Source organism: Bos grunniens, chromosome 5 (genome assembly GCF_055505025.1).
Source record: "Bos grunniens cultivar Pamir isolate PY7600 chromosome 5, Bosgru_T2T1.0, whole genome shotgun sequence".
In the NCBI taxonomy this organism is placed as follows: Eukaryota; Metazoa; Chordata; class Mammalia; order Artiodactyla; family Bovidae; genus Bos; species Bos grunniens.
This window is the reverse complement of record NC_141169.1, coordinates 5,996,508-6,022,320: the sequence shown is the minus strand read 5'-3', so window position 1 is coordinate 6,022,320 and position 25,813 is coordinate 5,996,508. Positions and strand designations below refer to the sequence as shown.

General features: G+C 41.1%; 1 long non-coding RNA gene across 4 annotated transcripts in view; it reads left to right on the top strand.

The window, feature by feature from the left end:
* The window catches only part of LOC147371271 (uncharacterized), a 213,010-nt gene that overhangs the window by 170,067 nt on the left and 17,130 nt on the right, over nt 1–25,813 (top strand). Inside the window, exon 6 of one of the 4 annotated variants that reach the window (XR_015163395.1) lies at nt 13,919–14,319. The exons of the other annotated variants lie outside the window; for them this stretch is intronic. This is a non-coding gene — a long non-coding RNA (uncharacterized LOC147371271). Of the gene's footprint in view, nt 1–13,918; nt 14,320–25,813 lie in introns of those variants that run through there. 4 annotated transcript variants of the gene reach the window in all.

Below are 25,813 nucleotides of genomic sequence, written 5' to 3'. Positions count from 1 at the left end.
ATTCTCTTTTTCTATGGAAGTTATAAATTTCAAATGTATCTATTTCTACAGTGCTTGGAACCTAGTGCGAGAGGGAAGAGAAGTAAATCTATTGAGCATCTACCTTCTGTCAGGGACTATACTGGGTGCCTTATATTCATTTTCATTTTAACTCTCCACAAGAATTCTATAAGGTAGGTGTTATTCTTTCCATTTTATAGGTGGAGAAGCTAAAGCTCAGAGAATCTTGTCCAAAGTCATAGATCTAATAAGTGGGGAGAGCTGAATTTTAAAGCCAGTTCTGTCTGACTCCAAAACTCAAGCCCTTAATATCCATTTATACCAGTGTGGGTTATTATCTAGTAAATTACAAAGCAGGATACGAAGCCATGTTTACCTGACTTGAAAAATCTATTCTTGCCCCTGTAGCGTAATGCCTGCCCCTGTGCCATTAGATGGCAAGTGCTTGATGAATTGCATTCTGAATTAATTTTAAATAAATGAATGAATTAATAAAAAAACTAATGAATTATAGAACTAATGGATTAAGAATAAGCTACTTTCCTACTAGAGAATTATGAGGTTGGAATTATGGCACTGGGCACAGAAAAACCAACTGCTTTTGCTCAAAGAATCAGGTTAGCTACACAGTGGAAATAACCCCCAGTTGACATAGCCATGCCCTGCCATGATGGGAATCGAAGTTCCTTCACCAGCACCGAAACCTGCATCTTCATTACAATGCCTGCCCTGCCTTTTTAGAGTCTCTAGTCTATGACTTCACGCCTGAAAAAGCAGCAACTAAAACCTTGTTGTTTTGAACTATGATCCATAGCAGGTCCCAGACCATGGTAATGCCAGCTCCAGTGGAAAGTTTGAAGTCAAAAGCCTCTCTGATCCACTGCTGAAGACTATTCAAATCACAAAATTAACCAAATTAGGGGTAGACGAACTTTCCGGTGACAAATTTTCAAGTTACCCCCATGCCATCAACGTGAGTTATCACACCAAAAAGGATAGCAAAGTGACTCTGCCTCTGAAATCTTGGAGGCAGTGTCCTACTCAGTCACTGTGTGACCTTGGGAAGTCTCAACTGTCAAATAAGGGCAACAGTGAGTGCCTTATCAGTTTTAAGGATTAAGTAAAAGGGGGAAAAAAAGACATATGTAGCATTTATCACCACGTTTAGTTAGTAATGGGCTTCCCATTGCTCAGTGGTAAAGAATCCACCTGCCAGTACGGAAGACGTGAATTTGAACCCTGGGTCAGGAAGATCCCCTGGAGAAGGAAATGGCAACCCACTTAGTATTCTTACCTGGAAAATCCCGTGGACAGAGTAGCCTGGCAGGCTATGGTTCATGGGGTAGCAAAGAATTGGACACAACTTAATGACTAAACACCAACAACATCAGGGATAGTAATTAATTAGCATTATCATGTTACATTGACCATGCTACTGTCAGCACATCTGAGAATTTCTTCCATAGTGACACTGACTGAAAGCTGAACCAAATGACTTGAAATTAATTGGGCTATTGAAGAGACTTTGATTTGTTGGAACTAGTATCCCGAGAGTCTCCCTCAGGTGTGTGCAGCCATTCTCAGATACTTGTGTGAGACTTCAGTCTCTTTCAGGTACTTGCAACACATTGTCTATGAGTTATGACTGATTTTGATCTGATTTATAGAGGAGTAAATTCTGATTCTCATCATTAACATGATAATACTAAAAACTACCTTATTATCAGACACTGGGTAAATGATTAGAATATATTATCTAATTTAATATTTTTAAAATGTATCTGAAGGGTAAGGATTATCATTCTCACTTGCAGATGTACCACTTGGATTTAAATAAGTTTAGTAATTTGTTGACCAACATAATGGACAGCAAGTGATCGACCTGTGATTTAAGCCTGGGTGTATCTGGGGCCAAAGTATGTGTTCTTTCCATGGAACTACCCAGCCATGGTGGTCTCAAATACATGGTCACCACCCCACATACTCATCTCTAATAAGTATTGAGTACCTATTGAGCACCAGTGTAAACCCCTCAGCTACGGGCTGGTGGTACAAGAATGAACAAAACATGGTTCCTTAAGGATTTAGAGTTCAGAAGAAAAGACAATGAATACCTGGGACTTACAGTGTGAAAAGGGCCTGCTGCTAAGTCACTTCAGTCGTGTCCGACTCTGTGTGACCCCATAGATGGCAGCCCACCAGGCTCCCCCATCCCTGGGATTCTCCAGGCAAGAACACTGGAGTGGGTTGCCATTTCCTTCTCCAATGCACAAAAGTGAAAAGTGAAAAGTGAAAGTGAAGTCGCTCGGTCGTGTCCAACCCTCAGCAACCCCATGGACTGCAGCCTTCCAGGCTCCTCCATCCATGGGATTTTCCAGGCAAGAGTACTGGAGTGGGGTGCCACTGCCTTATCCGGAAAAGGGCCTGACTGATGTGTAATTGGGAGGGACTGGATTAGGTAAGACATTGGAGGAGGTGATGCCTTAGGTGAATTCTGAGAAAATGATTTGACATGAGTCAAGTGATGGGTGGGGCCAAGGTGGGAGAGAAAGATGTCCTAGGGAAAAGACACAGCATACGGAAAGATGTACGGAGAGGGACAGAGGCATATTTGGGAACCTGCAAGCAGTTCAGTATGTTTGGGGCAGAGAGAGGGAGAGAGGGGGAGAGCATGAAGATTGGGGTAGAGTTAAGGAAGTTGGGCTTTATGATGTGGATATTTATATCGATTAAGAATGGGACTGAATTTAGAGAGGGATGAGGGAGCTAGAGAGACATGGAAGTTATGGACCAGGAGGTCAGGTTGGATGGAAAAGCAGAGGCTGGAGGAGGCTGATCACTTGAAACTGGTTCAGAAGAGACTTGGCACACACCTTGGCAGACTTCTCATTGTCCCACGTGTCACATCCTGCCTGTGGTGGATGAGAAATTGTAGAGTCACAGATGGGACGTCATTCAGTGGCTTATTATATTCAGCTGTCCATCTTGTCTGACTCAAGGACTTATAAGAACAGTTTCTGAATCCCATTTATTGAGAATCTCCTCCACTAATTTTTCTGAAGAGTTAGTCTTTGCTAGAAACTGTGGAGTTGTGCTCACTTCAGCAGCACATACACTAAAATTCAAATTATGGAGCCAACCCAGCATGAATTCCTGACAGTAAGAGTGAGGTCGAAACTCCTGAGTCACATGAGATCCAGAGGGTGGTTAGGCAATCAGGACACCTCCGGGTTAGCCGAGGCCTCTGGACGAGAGATGAATGAAGAATCATTTTTGCATCAGAGGCATATGGTGTTTATTTGGGGAGGGCAATGCCCCAGGATTCAGTAGAACTTTCAGGAGAGCACTGAAGTTCTGGTTATGGAAGGGGAATTACTTGGCACTGCCATATCTTCTAGATGCAGGGCTGGTGGCTCAGATGCTAAAGAATCTGCCTGCAATGCCAGAGACCCAGGTTTAATCCCTGTGTTGGGAAGATCCCCTGGAGAAGGAAATGGCTACCCTGTGGAGTTGTGGAATACTCCAGACAAGACAGTATTCTTGTCTGGAGAATTTCATGGACAGAGGATACTGGTGGGCTACAGTCCATGGGGTCGCAAAGAGTTGGACATGACTGAGCGACTAATAACTTTCTCCTGAGGCCATATCTTCCAGGGCAGCAAGAGACAGCTTCACAACAGGGTGTCTTTTGCCAGTCAAAGCGAAATGCGACACCACAGAGGACCCCCAGATGGTATGCTAAAGGGAATGCAAAGGGTCCCACATGTGTTTTCACTCCCCGTAACTTATTGCTGATATTGTGTTCCCATTGAATTCCTGTACTTATTGGATGTAGTAATTTGGAGCCTGGTTGGCTAAGTCATGCCTGTTGTATTTGCACAGCTAGCACTTATATGGTGCCCAGTGCAATTCTGAGGACTTTCTGTGTTAACTCATCTAGTTATTTTCTAATCCTATGAGGTAGGTACCATTAATACCATCACCTCCAGTTTGCAGAGGAGGAAACTGAGGTGGAATGATCTATCTATTCACTAGAGTTGAATTTTGAACCCAGGAAGTCTGGCTCTAGAGTCTATGCTTGCAACCTGGAGTAAGTCTTAATTTGAAGTAAGGACACTAGCGAAGTCTGTTAAAATGCAGAATCCAGGCTACTCTCTTGGAGATTCTGATGTGCTATGTCTGGGAGGGGCCTGGGTATTTGCACATGTGCCCCATATGCTTATGATGTCGCTACTCCTCAGACCATGCTTAGGGAGATGCTTCTCTAAATCAGACATTAGCCTATCTCTTGTTACTGTTGTTAAAACTCTGCTTGAGCCATGATCTGTCCTACTCTCCCAGTGTACTTACTGGTCAATGCAAAGAAAAAAATAATGTGAAAATAATGATATATTGCAGATATCTATGTGTCTCTACATCCACCTATAATCCATCTATCTACATATCTTACAATATTGTTTCTGTCTACATAGATAAATCAGTTTAAATGAAACCAGCTTTAAATCAAGGTTTAAAAATTCTGTGTGATACCAAGTATCTTTTTGAACTGAATTTTCAGCCATTTCTTTCTATGCTGCATAGTCCCATGCAGAAATAAATTTGTGATGACTCCAAGAGGAGAAAATCCTCTGCACTTTTCAATTGGATCCTTTTGTGATGAAAGGTGTCATTCTTTTATAGTTTTGGTATTGGAATCAGAACTAATGTTTGTTGTTGTTAGTCTTTTTATAATGGCCTGTTAATTCATGTAGCCATGTTTTGAGAATGTGATCTGACCTATGGCATCTTTCCATTAATTCAGGAATGTCTTGTGTTTCTTCTGAGTTTTACTCTACTTCTGTTATCTCTCTTTAAGTTTTACACTGCTGTGATCAAAAGACGTACTGTCAGAGTAGACTGAATATTGAAGTCAGTCAGTTGAAAGACACTATTTAAAACCTCATTTTTCTACCTAAAAGAGGTAAGGTATTACCTGTATTTCAGTCTTACCCTTATCTAAATGTGGGTACTCAGAAGGCACAGGTTTGAATTTTTTATAGTCCTTAAAAATTTTTATGTTAGAATATATTTGGTTTATGTTGTGTTAATTTCAGGTATACAGTACAGTGAGTTAGTTATACATATACATATATCAATCCTTTTTCAGATTCTTTTCCCATGTAGGTGATTACAGAATACTGAGTTCCCTGTGCTATACAGTAGGTCCTTTCTGATTATCTATTTTATGTATAGCAATGTGTGTATGTTAATACCAGCCTCCTAATTTATCCCTCCCAGAAGGCACATGTTTTTAGGTTAAGACTGAAATTCACATCCATTTGACCAAAAAATAAATAAATAAAAGAAAAAAAAATAATCAGAAAGTCATCACCAGTTACACTGAGCCGTCTAAACTGATAAAGGTCCTGGACAGTCTTGTCCTCTCTTTTAAGGTTGTTGCCTTTGGAACTATAGTGGAGGGCAGCTTTTCTGGACCAACTCCTGCCCACCTCTTTAACTGAATAAGACAAATGATGTGAGAGACAAGAGAGTTGGCTTGGGAAGAAAATGGGGGAAAGGCATGAGACTGGCTAGAGACCAGAGTGAAGACCAGGAGCAAGGGCAGAAGCGGTTCAGACTGCTCAGTGTGCCGGAGGAAGCAGCAGTTAGAGCCTGGGGAGGAAGGGGGCGGGTTTCAGTGAATGCCATGTGCGTTCCTGTACACACTCTCTTTTTATCCTCCAGAGGACTCACAATCCCAGTCTTTGCTCAGAAGCATCTTTTTCCCTGACTTTCCCTATGTTATCCTATTCCAGAAAGTTCTGCATTTCTGAGTCTAAACATTGTAGAAGGCCACTCAGTTTCTCCCACTTTTCCACTGAAGCTTTGTACTGTCTGGATAGATGTCACTTAACTAGTCAATTTTCCTGTAAGGATAAAATTATTTATTTATTTCTCCTCCTCATATTGAGGATATGTGGTAGAAGAAAATAATTTTCAAAAAGAAATAATTGACTTCTTCTGGCCAGTATAGAGAGACTGGGACCAAATTTACTCTTCACCATGAAACAATGAGGGGAAAATAAAAGTCAAACTATATGAAACACGATTATGAAGACATTAGAGACCAGGCAAATTCAGAAAAGTGATCTCTGCAGCATGAGGCTCAAACACGATAAGCTCTAAAATTGCTCCAACTTATTGCTCTGAATGAGTTTTCAGGTTGATGTGTAGGAAAGGGAACACAGATTGGGCCAGTGGACCCTGTGAATTGAGGATATGGAGCTGATAGGCTGAAGAGATAAAGGCAGAGTTTGCAGGGCAGAGTTCTGGAGAGGAGGAACTGCAACGGAGAGAGGCTCAGGGGCCTGCTGAGCTTTAAGTTTGAAGCAGAATAGTGATGAGTACATGTGTATGAGAAAACTACTCTTTGGCTTGGAAAGAACTGTCCAGAAAGATTAGGAGGAGATTTCTAGGAGTTCACAAAACATTGGGAATAGTGCCTGTTCCTGTCAGCCAGGTTGGAAAAACATAATTCATGGCACATTGGATAGAATACTTAGATTTTGCCTCAGTCATGGGGAATAATTAACCTAAGACTAAATGCTGCTCTAGTCTTGTCCAATAAATCTCAAAAATAGGCCTTGAAAGTATCAGATTGTTTCCAAGTAATATAACTGTGTCTCAGGACTCAAAGATATTTATAAGAATGCAAAAATATCCATCACACAATACATCAAAATGTCTGGCATCTATTAAGAAGTTCGCAGGCATGCAAAGAAACGGGAAGAAATGACCCATAATGAGGACACCAAAAACAGAATTAGCCTAGATATTAGAGTTTGCAGGTAAGGACATTAAAACAGTTATAACTGTGTTTCATTGTCCAAGAGCTAGAGGAAAGATGTTAAGTAGAGACCTGGAAGATAAAAAACCCAATTATTTTTGAAATTGCTGAGATGAAAACTATAATGTCTCAGATGAAAAACACGCTGTAGTGGGATTAGCAGTGGATCAGTTCAGTTCAGTTTAGTAGCTCAGTTGTGTCCGACTCTTTGTGACCCCATGAATCGCAGCACGCCAGGCCTCCCTGTCCATTACCAACTCCCGGAGTTCACTCAGACTAAGAGTCTGCAAAACAAAAGATTAGTGAACTGGAAGACATTACAATAGAAAGAATTCAAAATGAAAGATAAAGAAAAAAGGAATAAAAAAATAGATAAAGCATCAGTGAGATAAAGCAACTATGAGGCAGATTTAAAAAACTGGAAAATATGCATCTCTCACCTCTTAGAATAACTAAAATTAAAAAGACTGAGTATGCTAAATATTGGCAGTTTCTTAAAAGAGTGATCCAGTCACTCTACTCCCAGGTATTTGCCCAAGAGAAATGAAGTCATATGTTCACAGAAAGGCCTGATGTTCTTAAATGTTCATGGAAGCTGTATCTATTGTAGTCCAAACTGAGAACAACTCAAATGTCTGTCAGTAGATGAATGAATGATAAGTTAATCCATTTTATGGTATATCCTAAAATAAACACTGCTGCTGCTGCTGCTGCTGCTAAATCGCTTCAGTCGTGTTCGACTCTGTGCAACCCCAGAGACGGCAGCCCACCAGGCTCCCCCGTCCCTGGGCTTCTCCAGGCAAGAACACTGGAGTGGGTTGCCATTTCCTTCTCCAATGCATGAAAGTGAAAAGTGAAAGTGAAGTCGCTCAGTCGTGTCTGACTCTAGTTGACCCCATGGACTGCAGCCCACCAGGCTCCTCTGTCCACGGGATTTTCCAGGCAAGAGTACTGGAGTGGGGTGCCACTGCCTTCTCCGAAAATAAACACTACTCATTAATAAAAAAGGAAAGAAGTTAGGGAAAAAAAGAGTACATGGTGTATGATTTAATTTATTTAAAATTCTAGAAAATTAAAAATAATCTATAGTGACAGGAAGCAGACAAGTAAGTGCCTGAATCTAGGGCAAAAGTGAGAGCGGCAGGTAAGGGTGATGGTGAAGGATAAAAGAGAAGGGGCATAGGGAACTTTGGGACACTGGATATCCTTACAGTCTTGGTTGTACTGATGGCTTTTGGGTATATACGTATGTCAAAATTTAACAGACTGTACACTTCAAATATGTGTCATTTATTGCATGTCACTTATCCATATGATAAAGCTATTTTTTAAAATCACCTTTTCCAAGCTATGAACTGTATACTTTATGTAGAAGACTCCATAATCACTTAAAAATAAGATAAAGTGGGAAATGATTTGTCCCTCAATAATTGGTAAGAGAGGCCTTTCCTTCAAATCAAAATCCATGGTCTGGATCCTGGACCTTGGGGAGCTGAGGAAGGGTCAGAGGCATGGTCTCAAGGTTGTATCAGCTTAAGCTGCCCATGAAGTCAGTGTGTGTGTGTTAGTCACTCAGTCATGTCTGACTCTTTGCATCTCTAGGAACTGCAGCCCCGCAGGCCCCTCTGTCCATGGAATTCTCCAGTACCCAGGAGGAAATTTCAGGGTCATCATAAAGCAGATGGTCAGAGGGTAGAGAACTAAGAAAATGTGCCAGGAGTGGGGAAACAAGGACAGAATAGAGAAGAGATGGGGAGTGTTGGGACTCCGAGAGGAACATTAGTCAGGAAGCCACGTGGGCAGGGCTAGAGGACAGTCTGAAGCTCAGTGAGAGGAAGCCGAGGGGCAGAGGTGCAAAGAGGCAAATGCAGGCACAGGCGAGAGTATGAGCCTGTGGTGAATCAGCCCGTTTGGATTTCCCCTGGTCAATGTTGCATGAGTTTCACTGGTGTTAGGCAAAGTCTAAAAGCGAAAGAAATGCACTCACTCAACTGTTGTAAGACATTACATAATTAACAGACATCGTGTTCTTGTATGCGTTATGGAAATATTCAGGTTGAAACCCTTGATGAATGTGATGTAAAGAAAAGGAATCTACAATTTGGTTGTTTAAATATCAGTGCAAGAAGGTATTCAGAAAGTGTGTTTTCAGGACTATCACAGGGCTCCATTAAGGAATTTCCATTGGTCTGGACAGATGGCACTTGGCAAAGGTGTGTATTTAGGTATGATATTTTATTAATAATGCTTTATATTTTCATAGCATTTTAGAGTTCGTAAAATTCTTTCACATGTGTTTTATCTTACTCATGTAGAATGTAGGGATTCCATTTTGTATTAGGATGATTAATTGCTACACTGATAAAGATTAACGTTATTAATATATACCAAATACTTTGTGAAGTAAATTTCAGGGTAGGCAAAATAATAAGGATTTATTGTGGGCCATTAGGTAGGTTTAGCAGAGAAGGCAATGGCACCCCACTCCAATACTCTTGCCTGGAAAATCACATGAACAGAGGAGCCTGGTAGGCTGCAGTCTATGGGGTCACTAAGAGTCGGACATGACTGAGCGACTTCACTTTCACTTTTCACTTTCATGCATTGGAGAAGGAAATGGCAACCCGCTCCAGTGTTCTTGCCTGGAGAATCCCAGGGATGGGGGAGCCTGGTGGGCTGCCATCTATGGGGTCTCACAGAGTTGGACACGACTGAAGCGACTTAGCAGCAGCAGGTTTAGGTTTAGAAATCATCAAAACTTTCAGTAAGCAATTTAGAAATAATTGAACCTATACAGCAACCACTAGCTATGTATTTGTTTTCAACTGCAAATTATTAAAATTAGATAAAATTAAATATTCATTCCTTAGTCATAGTACTCACATTTAATGTGCTGCTCAATATGGCCAGTGGCTTCCATACTGGATAGCACAAATGTGGAACATTTCCTCCTTTGCTGAAGTTCTATTGGACAGTGCTGATCTAGACAAATTCCCTTCTATTTTCAGTGGCTGAAAACACACTTATTTGAGTTTAATTGTAGGATTGAGGAATTTGAGATCCAGAGGGGTTAAATGATTTACACAAAGTCACACAAGAAGAGCCTGAAATGAACCCAGACCTCCTGACTTCTGTGCAGGTGATCATTTTAGCACCTCACGTCACCAGACTTTAACTGGTATTGTTATCAAGTTGGGTCCCACTGCTCACAGCTCACTTACACTGCTTGCAAAATTCACACACGTTGATAGAAAGGAAAGTTGCCTCTAATCAGAATGCCAGCAATCTGGGGGGATGGTGGAGTCGGCATCCCTCCCAAATCCACCCCCTGATTCTGCTCGACCATGAATGTTTTAAAGGGAAGAAGACAAGTCATCTCAGTGAATCATCGAGATGAAGGGTCAGAGTTGTCTGAATCCCTCGCTGGGTGTAGGCTCCTGTGGTCTCCCTCTCCATGTTACCTTGTTCACACAGTTTGTTTGGGAGATTACTGAATGGGCAGCCAGGGAAGAGACCTGGTCATCTCCTACTTATTTTTCATTTCTGCTTCTTTGATCTACTGAAAGAATCAACAAGTTAGGCAAAGTTTTGTGTGATAAAAAGACTTGAAAGATGTGCCTGGGCCAGAGATGAGTACAGACACGGGTGGTGTTTGGTTTAAAAGTTAGTTACGAAATATAGTTTTGCTGAAGTTACAAGGAAAAGGGCTTTCTGTTGAGGGTGATTTCCTGCAAAGAGCTGTTTCTTACAGTCTGTCTGATCTTAAACAAGAGAGGGTTGGATATGTTCAAACTGGCAAGTAATCAAGCAATCATTTAATTTTTAAATTTGTATTCTATACTTATTTTTGAACTTAGGCAGAGCTAAAAAAGACATTTTACTTCAAACAGAACAATGATGTCACACTATAAAGACAGGATCTGAAGGAGCTGGGAGCTCACCAATTTCACTGCTCTGTTCTTGGTCCATCCACTCTACTGCATGCTGGGTCTAGACAGTTTGTTCTTAGGTTAACAGCAAAATTAGCAGAGCTGCCCCCTCTGAAGACATCCCTCAAGTGCCAGGTGGTAAAGGGCCTGGATTTTCAAAGGTTGCTCAGCAGGGCTTTGAAAATTAAAGCAAGAAAAGATGAGATGTGGGGAAAGTTTTGAAAAGGTGCACCCTTTCAACTGGGTGAATTCTTGATGAGACAGCAAAGTGAGTCATTAAACAGTAGGCTGTCAATGAAGTTGAGACCCAGATTTTCCCTGGATCAGCTGCAACACCAATAATTTAACTAACCAAAGAAACCATGGGCGGATCTTTGGTAAACCCCTGAAACTGTTTTTACTAGAGGGTTACACCCCTATTCTTCTGAAAATAGGTAGAGAAAGGAGTAGATGTATATTGAAGAGTTGCTGATGAAATTCGAGAGCACTTTAAAAATACAACCCATTAGGCAGGGTCGTTTTGGAAAGTCAATGTTTCACAGCCTCTTTACTGACCTCAGGGAAAATTATCGCTTCCACCTTTGAATTTTGGTAAAAGTTGTTTTCCCTGGACGCTGTTAAATTTCATCCAGCTTTTGGCAGGAATCACCTTCCTGGACTCTGCTGGAGTGCTGGCTGACATGTTACATCTTCCACGGAGCAACAACTGTTCTATCAAATTCTGGGAGAGCAGCCTATTCTTGTTACCAGACGCTAGAGGATGCGTGACATGTCATTAACCTTCAAAACTGGCTCTGTCCATGAGCGCTGTCAACAGATGGTGACTCTGATTCTCTTTCTCTCCTCTCCCTGCCTTCCTGCCTCATCCCGAGGGTATCTTCTGGCACAGTATGCTCATTGGTTTCAAAGGGAAACTTGTGTGTGTATGTGTGTGTGAAACCGGCATTGTGGAATGTGGAACAAGGACTGGAGAAAGGTTTCTTAAATTTATACTTGAGGGTTATAGAAATCAAATGGCAGAATGAGCCACCAATGTTGCTCGTATGTGAAGACCGGCCGGTAGTGATGAACTGAACATCCCTACTGCGCAGCGGGCTGTTGAGAGTCAGGAAAGGATGTCTGGGACGCTGGATGGAAGAGCTAAAAGCCAGCATTGGACGTAGGATTCAGGCCTAACCATTTAATTTTCAGAGTTTTCATTGGACTGTTTTCTTTCCTTATTTTGGGTTGTGCTGGGTTGTTATTGCAGAGTGCGGGCTCTCTAGTTATGGCATGTGGGATCTTAGTTCCCTGACCAGGACACCAGCCTGTATCCCCTGCCTTGGAAGGTGAATTGTTAACCACTGGACCATGAGTAAGTCCCGCCTTTTTCATTTGTATCAGCAGAAATCAAATAGTAATTAGGACATTAATTATTAACCAACTCAAAAACTTCCTTGAAAAGAGGAAGTTAACTGATTAATTCAGCAAATGTGTACAGCATGTTTGCAATACAGCAAGCACTAGGTTAGGCTCTAGGGATAATACAAGAAAGAAACCAAAGTGCCTGTCTGGAGGAGGAAGACCAGTAAACAGAGGGCTACACTATAGCTCTGAGAACTTCCCAGGACATACAGATGAGGAAGGCAGAGGGCTACAACCAATGACTCAAGGATGCCAGAGGGCTTGAAAGAACAGGTGGTAAATATCTTCCCAAAGCATCAGGGTTATTTGATTGGAAATTTAAACTATCTTAAAATAAAACATGGGTTAAAAAGTAGACATAAATTTTCAAATAAATTTCTTTCATTTAGCCCAGTTGGTGGTTCATTCTCCATTTTCCTAATACAGATTTATAGGGAAAAGTTTTGAGAACATGGATCTAGGACATGATTATCATGATTATCTTTTGTAAAGAAGTCACTGAAGCCCAATAGGCCCTTTAGTGCTTCTTTGCTCTCAGGGTTAGAGGTATCCAGCGTTACGGTCTTTTACATTCATAGAACATTAAAAGTCCATTCAATGGATTTTGTTCCTCGCAGTAAACCAACGTGCCAAACCAGTGTAAAAGATGAGGAAAGTGAAACTCTGTAGGATTAATTCAAGATTAATTCATTTCAGTGACTTTTCCTAAAGTCACAGAACTGTAAAGTAACAGAACTAGACTTCATGGGTTTTCTGACACTAAATCCATTCTTCTTCCCACTAATACTGCCTTTCTTTGCAAATTAAAAATGAAAAGACCTCGGACAAGGAGCTTGAGACATTTTGTGGCTCATATCCATTTCCTTGCCATCTCTTTATGAATGGAGAATGGAGTGAGGTGGAGTAGACCTTGAGTAATGCTGATATGAAGGTCTTGAGAGGCTGGGTGAGACAGAAGGCTTAATATCCGGGAAGTCATAGGAAAAATGGCCTGGAAAGTAATGTAGGGGGAGCTTGGTTAGGCACAGAGTGTAGTGGTGACAGTTTAGGAATCTGTCAAGAAAGATTTCAAGATCTGTTGGTAGACTTGGGTTCACTGGTTAGGCACCTTTGATGCAGTGCAGTCTTGTTCTCCCATTGATGCCCCTTGACCTTGGATTTGCTATTTTCACTTTCTCATTCATCAAAACTTAAATACAATTCTATATAAAGGCTAACATTGCTGAAATTTTGGAAGAATATTATATCAGGAAAGAATGTGATTCCCCATCTTAAATTAGGTTATCTGAAAGTGCCATAGGCCCCTCTGATGCTTCTTAAAAAACAAATGAAGCTAAGATAGTTATGACTTGCCAATGCTAAATTTCTAAGTTGCTTATATGTATATTTCACCTCTGTCTGTCAATATATGAAACAAGGCATTTGGTTATAATAATTGCAGATTTTACTAAAATCATGAATGATTTGAGATTTCAAATTGTAATAGCTGAGACTAAGAAGTGTAAAGGAAGCTGCAGAATGCTGCCAATTATTGTTGGCAGGAAGTGGGATGACTCATCCTGAACATGTGCTTTCATTGCTGGGGACAATGGGGCATGATGAAAATGTGCAGCTTCTTGAATATTGTGGACATTTTTGTCATTCAGTTTGTAGGAGACCATTGAAATGCAACCAGAGACTAATAAGAATGCCAAGATGACCCAGTGCTTTCTCATGTGAAAAAACTGATGATGCTTCTTTGCCCCTATTTTTTGGCCAGGCTGTGTGGCATGTGGGATCTTAGTTTCCCAGCTAGGGATTGAACCCATGCCCCCACAAGTGCAATTAACCACGGGACCACCCGAGAAGCGCCTGGAAACTGAGGATAAACACTGGGGAAAAGACATGGACTGTCTCAACATAATTGACACGTGTGCTGTGGCCTGGAAGAACCTGTGTGATGGATTCCAGCGAAGCAGAGCTGGAGAGATTCATGAATTTAGGAGGGAACTGGAAGTCATGATTCACAATGAAGAGGGAGGGAATGGGATTAGTTGTGGGAAGATGTAAACACAAATGTAGTTTGGTTGCAGGAGGATAGGGACATTTGTGACATTTTCCTAATGTGACCCTGATCTGATGTGATGTCTCATCCTGAAAAAATATATGACAAATAGACAGGAAAAAGGTATTAATTTGGTTTAACCTCCATGAACTGCCCTAGAGTTACTGAGAAAGGACTTGGAGACATGTGTGGGGATGGGGCAGTTATATGAGAAATCTCTCTACTTCGACTCAACATTGCTGAAAATCTAAAACTGCTCTAAAATTTTTTTAAAAAAGAAGAATTGAGAGTTGTTGACAAAGCCTGTGTTCTAGGCAATCCTGGTTTGGCCAGAGGACATTCACTGAAGCTCAGGTTTTCTTCCCAACTCGTTCTATAACCTGAGGGAAGTTTGCTCTGGGCTTGTGTTTCTGTATTAATGAGACGGCTCCCTAGATTAATCCTCAAGGCCTTTCCAGCTGGAAAATGCTATGATTCATGTGAGAAGAAATCTCTGTGTACATACAACAGTCTCCGAGGGAAGCGCGGTGTTGCCAACTGATAAATACCTCGAGTTATTTTGCTATCTCCCCAGGGAAGTCTGCACTCTGTTATTAGAGGTTGGAAATAACAGGTGTGCTCTTGGGGGTGGGGCACAAACTGAAGAACGTGATTATTGTGAGTGGGGACAGGGCTAGAGACGAAGGGGTTTAGTCATGAAAGTTGTGCTGGGATCACTTTTCACTGTAACCTTAGCCATGCTGGCCACAGGACAGATTGTGGATTTGCAGCTCAGAGAAGGTCTGTTCAGTTGGGGCCTCCTTTATCGAAAGTGTGCCACATTCGTCCACAACTGTAAAAGGAAAACCTAAGAGGTGGGTAACCAGAGTCTTGTAGTTTGTTCCACAGTGGCATGGATGTTGTATATCCTCCCCGAGTCTGTAAATACAGGCAGATGACGCCCTTGAAGGCAAGCTCACCTTTTCTTGCTTAACATCCCTAATAACACCACAGTGACTATTACAAGAAAATGATGCCGTGTAAAGCAACACTAAAGCAAAAGGAGCCTTTTGTAAGCAAATCCTTGCAGTGGTCTTGGACGGGTCTCCAAATAGGCTCTCAATTCATTCATTCAAACATTAGAGCATCTGTTTGAGAGCCAGAGAGTTTTTCATTTGGAATCACGACACTCTGCAGGCAGTAACACGGAAGAAAGTCTTTTATCTTAGCTTTCAAAAAGCTCCATTAGGCAGATCCTTTTTCTTCTTTTTCCTGAACAGACCCCTGATTATTTGGGAGGAGGTAGGTTCTTGACAAGAGCTCTTCCCAAAGAGCATTGTAATTCAACCCCCAGTAATTTGAGTGGCTCTTGATGTTATCAGATTGGAAGTGGGAGCTCTTCTGCCTGAGGCTCTGGCCACAAGGTGAATGTAAAGAGCTGAGCCCCGCTGCAGCCTCTCTGCGGGGTCCTCCCCTCCCAACACCTCTTTTCAATTTTTCTTAGAGCTGCATATAGAGAGCTAGCAGACAGTATGAGAAACAGATGTTGCTTTCTTGACTCAAAGCTCTAAGGTTTCAGAATATATGAAAACTGGTATTTATGTGGCATTTCTCTAATGTTTTGATTTCAGATTATTTTTTCTTTGTATTCGATATTCAAAATGTGCTTTTTCATATCAGTGGTTCTCAAACTTCAGTGTACATGAGAATCATCCGAGGGTGCTTAATAAAAATGAAGACTAACATGCCCTTTGCCCAGAGATTCTGATTCAGAAGGTCTGAGGTGAGGCCAGACATTTTTATTTGATGCTTAAATCTTTTTATTGAGTTGTCCCATACCTGTATAAAGTGCTCTCACCTTAAGTTCACATTTCAGTGAATTTTTAAAAGACTTAATTTTTTAGAGGTGTTTTAGGTTTACAACAAAATTGAGAGGGAGGTATAGAGGTTTCCCTTACTGCTCCTGCCTCAACACATGCCTCCTTTCCTATCAACATCATTCTCCAGAATGGTACACATTTTCCGAAGAATGAGGTCACATTGACACATTGTAATCACCCAAAGGTTATAGTTCAACTTAGGGTTCACCCTTGGTGTTGTATATTTTGTAGATTTGAACAAATGTATAGTACATATGTCCATCATTTTAATATCAGAGTATTTTCACTGCCCTAAAAATCCTCTGTGCTCTGCCTATTTATTTCCTGAACTCCCCAACCCTGTCTTTTATCTTCATAGTTTTATATTTTCCAGAAAGTTATACAGTTGGAGTCATACAGTATGTAGCTCTCTCAGATTGGCCTTCTTCAATTAGTAATATGCGCTGAAAACTGCTCCGTTACCCTGTGGCTTGATGGATCATCTGCTTTTAGCACAGAAGGACATTCCATTGTCTGGGTGTAGAAAGCTTAGTCATCCCTTCACCTACGGAAAGACATCTTGGTTGCTTTCAAGTTTTGGCAACTATGAATGAAGTTGCCAGAGACATCCATGTGCAGGTTTTGGGTGTAAAAATAAATTCTCAATTTCTTTGAATAAATACCAGTGTTCTTGATTGCTGAAATGTATGGTAGGACGATGTTTATAAGAAACTACCAAACTGTCTTCCAAAATAGTTGTCATATTTTGCACTTCTACCAGCAGTGAATGAGAGTTCCTGTTGCTCCTCCTCCTCCTCACCAGCATCTCGTGTTGTCAATGTTCTGATTTTGACCATTCTGATTGGTGTGTAGTGATATCTCATTGTTTTAATTTGCTTTTTCTCTGAAGACAAATGATGTGGAGAATCTTATCAGACACTTATTTATCATCTGTGTATCTTGATGAGATGTCTGTTAAGGTCTTTGGCCCGTGTTTCAGTTAGATTTTGTTTCCTTATTATTGAGTTTCAAGAGTTCTTTGTGTATTTTGGTAATAGTCTTTCATCAAATGTCTTTTGCAAGCATTTTCCTCCAGTTTGTGGCTTGTCTGCTAATTCTTTTGATACTCTCTTTTGAAGAGCAAAGGTTTTAATTTTAATGAAGTCCAGCTTATCAATTATTTCTCTCATGGATCTTGTCTTTGATGTTGTATCTAAAAAGGCATCACTGTACCTGAGGCAGTTTCCATTCATGAGTCTCTGCTCTAGTGAGCTGTGACTCGCTTTATTCTTCTACCTGTCTCCTGTGTCCTCCTCTCTTTTATGGATCCAAGAAGAGTTGTTGCTTCTTCAGTCTGTTCAGTTTTTTTTTCTTTTAACTTGTTTTCAGTACAAACAAAAGGATGACGTGGCAAATTCCAAACTCCTTATATGGAGAACTGGAAACCAGAAGTCTCTCAGTTCAGTGAATTTTTAAAAATTTTATTTATTTTTTAATTGACGGATAATTGTTTTATGGAATTTTGCTGTTTTCTGTCAAGGCTTAGCATGAAGTTCAGTGAATTTTTATGTATGTATCGTCTGAATATACATAGCCACCACCCAGACAAAGTTGGAGAAAGTTCCAACACCTCAGAATGTTTGCTCATGCCCCTTCCCAGGCCAACCTTACCCCACCTTGCCCTGAGATAGCCACCATTTTAATGATTCCAAGAGTCTGCAATTTTAACCAGCAGCTCAAGTGATCTGGATATATATGCATGCCTTTCTTCATCTTTTGAAAGGTGGTGGATTTAGTACCATGGTCAGGAAAAACTCACTTGCAGTTTTGAGGCTGAAACAAGTAGAACTTATCACATAATGGATAAACTTCAGATCAGATGAGATCAGTCGCTCAGTTGTGTCCTACTCTTTGCGACTTCATGAATCGCAGCATGCCAGGCCTCCCTGTCCAACACCAACTCCCAGAGTTCACTGAGACTCACGCCCATTGAGTCAGTGATGCCATCCAGCCATCTCATCCTCTGTTGTCCCCTTCTCCTCCTGCCCCCAATCCCTCCCAGCATTAGAGTCTTTTCCAATGAGTCAACTCTTCGCGTGAGGTGGCCAAAGTACTGGAGTTTCAGCTTTAGCATTATTCCTTCCAAAGAAATCCCAGGGCTGATCTCCTTCAGAATGGACTGGTTGGATCTCCTTGCAGTCCAAGGGACTCTCAAGAGTCTTCTCCAACACCACAGTTCAAAAGCATCAATTCTTTGGAGCTCAGCCTTCTTCACAGTCCAACTCTCACATCCATACATGACCACAGGAAAAGCCATAGCCTTGACTAGACGGACCTTTGTTGGCAAAGTAATGTCTCTGCTTTTGAATACGCTATCTAGGTTGGACATAACTTTCCTTCCAAGGAGTAAGCGTCTTTTAATTTCATGGCTGTAGTCACCATCTGCAGTGATTTTGGAGCCCAGAAAAAGAAAGTCTGATACTGTTTCCACTGTTTCCCATCTATTTCCCATGAAGTGATGGGACTGGATGCCATGATCTTCGTTTTCTGAATGTTGAGCTTTAAGCCACTTTTTCACTCTCCACTTTCACTTTCATCAAGAGGCTTTTGAGTTCCTCTTCACTTTCTGCCATAAGGGTGGTGTCATCTGCATATCTGAGGTTATTGATATTTCTCCCGGCAATCTTGATTCCAGCTTGTGTTTCTTCCAGTCCAGTGTTTCTCATGATGTACTCTGCATATAAGTTAAATAAGCAGGGTGACAATATACAGCCTTGACGTACTCCTTTTCCTATTTGGAACCAGTCTGTTGTTCCATGTCCAGTTCTAACTGTTGCTTCCTGACCTGCATACAGGTTTCACAAGAGGCAGATGAGGTGGTCTGGTACTCCCATCTCTTTTAGAATTTCCCACAGTTTATTGTGATCCACACAGTCAAAGGCTTTGACATAGTCAATAAAGCAGAAATAGATGTTTTTCTGGAACTCTCTTGCTTTTTCCATGATCCAGCAGATGTTGGCAATTTGATCTCTGGTTTCTCTGCCTTTTCTAAAACCAGCTTGAACATCAGGAAGTTCACGGTTCACATATTGCTGAAGCCTGGCTTGGAGAATTTTCAGCATTACTTTACTAGCGTGTGAGATGAGTGCAATTGTGCGGTAGTTTGAGCACTCTTTGACATTGCCTTTCTTTGGGACTGGAATGAAAACTGACCTTTTCCAGTCCTGTGGCCACTGCTGAGTTTTCCAAATTTGCTGGCATATTGAGTGCTGCACTTTCACAGCATCATCTTTCAGGATTTAGAATAGCTCAACTGGAATTCCATCACCTCTCCTAGCTTTGTTCGTAGTGATGCTAAGGCCCACTTGACTTCACATTCCAGGATGTCTGGCTCTAGGTCAGTGATCACACCATCGTGATTATCTTGGTCGTGAAGATCTTTTTTGTACAGTTCTTCTGTGTATTCTTGCCATCTCTTCTTAATATCTTCTGCTTCTGTTAGGTCCATACCATTTCTGTCCTTTATCGAGCCCATCTTTGCATGAAATGTTCCTTTGGTATCTCTGATTTTCTTGAAGAGATCTCTAGTCTTTCCCATTCTGTTGTTTTCCTCTATTTCTTTGCCCTGATCGCTGAAGAAGGCTTTCTTATCTCTTCTTGCTATTCTTTGGAACTCTGCATTCAGATGTTTATATCTTTCCTTTTCACTTCTCTTCTTTTCACAGCTATTTGTAAGGCCTCCCCAGACAGCCATTTTGCTTTTTTGCATTTCTTTTCCATGGGGATGGTCTTGATCCCTGTCTCCTGTACAGTGTCACGAACCTCAGTCCATAGTTCATCAGGCACTCTATCTATCAGCTCTAGGCCCTTAAATCTATTTCTCATTTCCACTGTATAATCATAAGGGATTTGATTTAGGTCATACCTGAATGGTCTAGTGGTTTTCCCTACTTTCTTCAATTTAAGTCTGAATTTGTCAATAAGGAGTTCATGGTCTGAGCCACAGTCAGCTCCTGGTCTTGTTTTTGCTACACCCCTATTGAATTAATCTTCCCCAGGGATTTAGGAAACCACCCCCAAGCCAGATCAGGCTGCCAGGCTCAGAAAGTCATGCTTAGAACATGACTGGTGAAAAAGGACTGATCAAAATATCATCCTGGGGTGTTTAGTGTGTCTTATGAATGCAATCTTGAAATTGGGAAATTTTAATATGTTGAGTGCTACTCTCTAGGTGGCGGGTATTTTGATTCCAAAAAAATCAATTTCTTTTCCTCAATACTTAATATGGAGCATCTTAATTAATTTTCACAACCCTATTAAGACAAACTTTTCCCAGAAATCCAATAGCAAGTCTTTAGTTACAAACAGAATAATGCTGAACGTTTATTGACTGTTTCCTGTGTGTCAGTTATTGTGCTTAGTGCTTTAAATGTATTGACTCTTTTTATTCCCATATTCTGAAGAGAGCAATAAGCACTAGTGAGCTTCCTCAAAGTCACTAGCCGGTGGTAGATGAACTCTGAATCCAGCCCTGGTCTTTCGCCCAAACCCTAATCACTTAGCTTCGGTGCTGGACTGTCTCCCTAAAGGAAAACAATCCATTATTTCCTTCATTTGTTGGAACCCTGATGTCTTGAGATTATACAGTCTACTTGGTTTTAAGTCTTTTGATGGATAATTTGTAGGACTGAGTATTTATGCCCATCAGAAGGCATAAACACCTGCTAGGAGATAACTTCCAACATAGGTTCGTATTGGCAGTCCAGTTTATACACCAGAATCTTATGATTTTGGTCGGTGTAGAAATGGGCCCCTGAAGGGCTGAGCAGTCCTGTGTACTTTGATTAAAATTAAGTTTCAAAACTTGAAAACCTGACAATAATAGCTGACCCTGGGTAATTTCACCATGGTATTATCAGCAAACTAATTTCCATCTCTTAATTATCTCCCTGCTCCAGCCCCATGAAAGTTTCTGTACTAAAGGATTTATGCATTTAGTTTTTCTTACTTCACTTTAAAATCCCCAAAAAGGAATATAGATTCAAGAGAGATGTGGTCTTTCCTGTTTTTATCATTAAATATACATACAAGGCTAGTGAATATTAGTAGTTAAAGGTCTGGTCCCACTGTTTTATTGGTTGTACCATGAAATCACCTCAAGGATTCCTAAGCAGGCCTAATTCTTTTAGAAACCAGAGTTACATGTTCCATAATCTCCATTCATGAATAATTCCCACTCCTTTTGCTTTTGCAAAATTCAAGGGTGTTCTCATGAACAAATTGCCAATCCCAGGTTTTTTGTTTGCTTGCTTTTTTTTTTTTTTTTTGGCTTGGCAATCACGTTTCAGCTCAGAGTGCACTTGGTTCTTTTTAGATATGTCTATTAATCACTCAGAGAAGGAATAAATGCCTTTCACTGTAATACCTTCCTAGCTTTAACCTTGAACCCCACTTATGGGATCTGGCATTCATCAGTTTAAAGGGAAGTTTGATCCCCTTGTCAGCAATAATTCTATAGCATTGGGCACTAACTCTTATGGGTCTATCCATGTTAAAGGAAATGCACTCTTGTGGCCTATGAGGCAGTGTAATGGGGACTTGGGAGCTCCTATATCCATTTAGAATTTATTCAGCCATCTAACCACTATTCCACTAGAAGATATGCTCCATGAGCACAAGCATTTTTATCTGTTTTTGATCACACTGTGTTTACTTGTATCAGGTACATAATAAGTACTCATTAAATATTTATTGAATGAATTGATTCATCCATCTCTCCATCCCTCCCTCCCTCCACTCACCCTTCCAATGTTTACCATCTTAGCTAAGATGCATAGATTTTTAGGTGCATAGAAGTAAAAATATCGGTTTCCTATAAGGTAACTAAAAAGCAGCTCCCCTGCTCTGCTATTTCATACAGCTCAAACAAGTACTAAAGTATATCAGACTATTGCAATTTTTCTTTATTTAATCACCCTGCTGCCAAAAAATTATGTTATTCTTCAGATGAAGATCATTTAAGTGACTGTATATTTGCTAAATACCAGTTTTAGTAAAATGTCACTCCATGGCACTTTTTCAATTCCAGCTTTCATTTATGGAAATACTAATTCATCTGTTATTACTTAATAATAAAAGGAATTATTTATTCCTGAAATAAGTTTGATATACTAATAAGATAGGTAAGTCCTGAACAGAAGAATTAGTCTTTAAAAGGTCACTTTTCTGTTGAATGGGTATTTAAAATCTATTGGGTTAAAGGAAGGATGGGAAGATAATGGTAGAGAGGTCTTTCGTGCAGCACAGGTCCCACTTAGCTTCCCCAGTCCCAGATTAGCGATGATGGTGATCACATCCCCTCTCTGTCAAGCATTGCTCTCAGGTCATAAGCATCAAGATTGATAGCCAGCTGTATCTGAGTTTCTATGGGTCATTTTTGATCATTAACTGTTGCAATGCTTACCACCTGACTTCAACCCCATCCCTTCCTTTCTTGTGTATCGTTTATTGAGTCTCATTACCTGGGAGCTCTAGGATAACACTCTAATACATGTTACTCTGAATCCTGCACACACCTGGAAGATGAGGCATATTCTTAGATGTGCTAAATGATTCTGCTTTGAGCAAACTAGAGGTGCTGAAGGCTAGACAAGGGGGAAGGGAATTCGATAACTCCATGCCCTGACTGGTTGTCCTTGAAGCCACTGTTGCCACAGAAACAGGGAAATGCTTAAATCTCAGGTCTATTTGCAAATCCCAAGGGCTTTTCCTTTAGTGCCAGTGGAATTAATTACTCCAATAGCTCAAAGACATGTTCTTATGGAATCTCATACGTCAAACTTCTTGCAAAGCCAAATCATCACGGATCATTCAAGTTAATTAATCTTGACTGGTGATTGCTGCTTATGACAGGATTTCATTTTATCATCACTCTGGGGTTAGGTTAGTAGATTAGCATGCACTGGGACGTTTTGTTCACAATGATGAAGTGAATGCAATGAACCAGAAGATAGCAATGTTATTACCATAGAATGCTGTGTTAGCCTGCCAGTAAATGTAGACAACCTCAAGCTTTATTTTACTGACTGTGCGGATTCTGCTCTTGGCGTGTGCAGATAAAGCATTTCCTAAGAGTGTAGGTCTTATCCTTTGGACTCAGATTCATCATTCATAGGAAAGAACACTGTGCCAGGCTCACAGTCACAGTCACAGACTGTAATGTCATGGTTTAGAACTCAGATGCCAGAATAACAGTGCCCAAGGCTCTAAACTGCATCCCCATTTAAACTAGCTGTATGACTTTGGATAAGTGCCTCGATTTTCTAAACCTCTGTAATTGAAGGAGGAAACAGACAGAACAAGCTCCATCTTGAAAGCAGGACTCCATCTTGAGCTGGACTGTGGACTTTGAGCTCTATGCCCAGTATCTATGGAAATGACATACCAACTGGAAAACCAGACCCCCGGTTGGAAGAGCCTCAGGGCTCGTACCTAGACTCTCCATCGCCTAAAAGAATACCCTAATTATCTGTGTAACCGAATAGAATCATAAATTCTATTATACTTATTGGGGTATGACCACAGGCCTATTGATAATTGTCCACTGTTAACTACCTAGGCTTAAAGCATACGAATCATGGGTTAACTTTGATTGTGTCTTTCTTTTCCTTTGTTCAGACTAGTTTCAGAGAATTTGGGGAGGTGGGTTTGGGTACGTACACTTAGAGTATATAAACTTTTCACAAAAACTGGTCAGGGTCCTTGGCTAAATGGAGACTCTGCTTCTGCCCGCCGGTGTAATAAACTGCACTCCAGTATCTGCATTGTCCTTCTGAATGAGTTTGTTTCCCAGAACGCGTAGCCACAACATAATATCAGGGGAACAACAGTACTTACTCCATTGGATTATTAAATAGCAAAAATTCAACTAAATAATTTTAAGGATCACATTGGTTTTATTAAACAATTCATGAATCAGGCAGCATCTATCTACCAGATAGAAAAGAGGTTTACTGAGCTGTAGGAAAGGAAAGATTATGTGGAAAGAGGGAGGAAAAAGGAAATTATTAGCAAAGAATGAATTGATTCAGGTGAGGTCGTCCTCTGTAAGAGGAACAGAAGAGCCTTTGGGCCTGATTACCCTTAGTTAGAGCTGACCAGGTAATTCCAGGTTGACAGGTTAAAGGTTACATTCCTGGGGGGTTGAGACTGCAATTAGATTAGGTATTAAGCACAAAGAATCCCATTTTGCATCTGCTGTCTCTTTTTTCAACAGGATTAAATGAGATGATGCATTTTTAAGCCTGGCCATGATATCTGGAATTCAAGAAATAATAAATCTAAGTCATTATATTATTATTGTTCACTGGGGAAGAGTTTGAAAGGGAAATGAGGCTCGAGAAAAGTGGGAGATGGGAGGAATTTTGAGAAAGACAGCAAATTATCTTGATATTTATCCATTCTTTAACCAATATTTATTGAGTAATCACTTTGTGCCATGTTCTATTCTGTGCATTGGAGTATGGTCGTGAGAAAAATAAATATTTCTGCTCTTGTTCAGCTTACAGTCTACTGCTAACTGCTAAGTCACTTCAGTCGTGTCCGACTCTGTGCGACCCCATGGACGGCAGCCCACTAGGCTCCCCTGTCCCTGGGATTCTCAAGGCAAGAGGACTGGAGTGGGTTGCCATTTCCTTCTCCAGTGCATGAAAGTGAGAAGTGAAAGTGAAGTCTCTCAGTCGTGTCCGACTCTTAGTGACCCCATGGACTGCAGCCCACCAGGCTCCTCCATGCATGGGATTTTCCAGGCAAGAGTACTGGAGTGGGGTGCCATTGCATTCTCTGGCAATGTACTGGGGTGGCAGTTAATAAGCAGTAAACACAATAAGTAAAGAATATTATGTGTTAGAGGGTGATAAGTGTCATAAAAAAAGAAAAAAATGAAGTATAGTAAGAGGAATCAGGAGTGCTGCAAGGAGAGCAGTGGGGAGTTGACTTAAAAAATAGTCACAACCTAAAGGTTAAGAATTATGGTTTATTCAGAGGGAATTTTTAGGACTTCATACCCAGGAGACAACACTGCAAGTAACCTTGAGGAACTGCTCCAAGGAGGTGGAGAGTGAGGAGGAGTCAGGTTATACAGAAGTTTGCAACAGAGGGCAGAGAGTCTGAACAGTAAAATATTATTGTTAATTAAGGAGAACCAGGTATCTCACAGAGAAGGCAATGGCACCCCACTCCAGTACCCTTGCCTGGAAAATCCCATGGACGGAGGAGCCTGGTAGGCTGCAGTCCATGGGGTCAAGAAGAGTCGGACACGACTGAGCGACTTCACTTTCATTTCTCCCTTTCATGCATTGGAGAAGGAAATGGCAACCCACTCCAGTATTCTTGCCTGGAGAATCCCAGGGACGGGGGGGAGCCTGGTGAGCTGCCATCTATGGGGTCGCACAGAGTCGGACATGACTGAAGCGACTTAGCAGCAGCAGCAGGTATTTCAAGTTAAGGAATTTAGTGCTTTTGTGTGTATGGGAAGATGCAAGAGTCTGGGCTCACTGAAATCATTCCTTTCATATGCATCTCAGCCATCTGGGGTCAGTATCCTGAGTTTTTCACATTCTCCCCAGATCCCAGTTCTCACTATAAGGAGTAGCTGCAGCCTGATGGACAGGGAGGTCTGGCGTGCTGCAATTCATGGGGTCGCAAAGAGTCTGACACGACTGAGCGACTGATCTGATCTGATCTGAATGGCTACCAGACAGCAGGTATTGTT